Here is a 1,407-nt window from a genome sequence, read left to right on the forward strand (position 1 = left end):
TGAATTTCTGGTGCTGGGCAGAACTCCTAATTTCAGCGGTAACTCACCATGTAGGTGTGGTTAGAATACATCATCCTTATGCAGCTATATACACACACACACATACACAGTATCGTATGATATATAGTAATCAGCTCTACTTAAGATTGGATTAAAAAGGATTGAGAAAAGGCCTTAAAGTGTGGTTTAGGAAGAAGTATCTGTTGCTGAAGACTTCTTGAGTTTCAAGGCCAGAAAACACAAGGAGGAAGGAGTGCTCCATTTGTTTCAGCAGTTACTGGTGTACACTCCCCACACACCACTGAGTTTATTCTTTCACATCCTCACCCTGTATCCATAAGAAAGTCATATTTGTCATTATACAGTATGAAATCATATAGACAGATACTATTTTTACTGGATATATAGCATACAGCATAACTTAGCTAACCTCTGAAATTCATACCTGCAGGGTTAGTAGGGAGGAATAGATGACGACTTTCTATTCTGCAATACATTAAGATTACCTAATAGTTTACATCACAAAACCCAGCACATAGTCATACATTTTTCAGGTGCTTTTCCATTCTTTTCAAAATTTTTCAAAAAGCTTTGGAATTAGGGAAAGGAATTACCCTGTTGCTGACCTCCTCAGATCTGTTCAGAGTAGGCTGAACAAGAGTCATAAAAAGATAATCACAGTTTTCATTATCTATGGGTTTCTTTGCAAATCTCATTGGACAAAACCAAAAGTTTTGCCATTCTTAAATGCCACCGCTGCCCTCTGGTGTCTCTCCTCTGGAGCTTCACACAGAGAGCTAATGTTTCAACAAGATCTCATTCACGAAGTCCCTACCTAAGAGAAAAGTTACGCACAAACTAGTGAACGCTGCTTCTAGATGCAGTTCTTCTGCAGACCAGTGCTTATAACAACTTCTGCAAAATACGTGATTCCAATAAGACACTGCAGAACACATAAAAACTGTCTCTTACACTGAACATTTCCAGTAGAAATTACTTCAAATTAGCCAGAGCACCACTGAAGACTTACAATAATGTGGGAAATACCTTGTCTTCCTGTTTGATGCAGACTTCTGCAGATGCACAATTAAGTTGCTGCTTATGCAAGAACTTTTTTTTTCCATTTTCCTTTTTTCTAAAGAACTGTTAACAGTAAAGGCAAAACAATGACCCGAGCTAAAATACTTTCCAAGAAATATGTGCGCAATGGTCATAAAACAACATCAAGAAAAAAATTACATAGTTTCATTAACAAGAAACCCAAACATACTGGGTTAACCCAAACACTTATTCATGTGTGTGTGAGTGGTAGAGAGGAATGGCTGGAATAGACAGAACCTAAGCTGTAGACACATTGGTAAAGCAAGATGCATGCTGTATTCTGCAGTTTTATTAAAGCCTTTTGAT

Source organism: Neopsephotus bourkii, unplaced genomic scaffold (genome assembly GCF_033783945.1).
Source record: "Neopsephotus bourkii isolate Nb327-2 ecotype Australia unplaced genomic scaffold, CSIRO-AGI_Nbou_v1 NB_951, whole genome shotgun sequence".
Lineage (NCBI taxonomy): Eukaryota > Metazoa > Chordata > Aves > Psittaciformes > Psittacidae > Neopsephotus > Neopsephotus bourkii.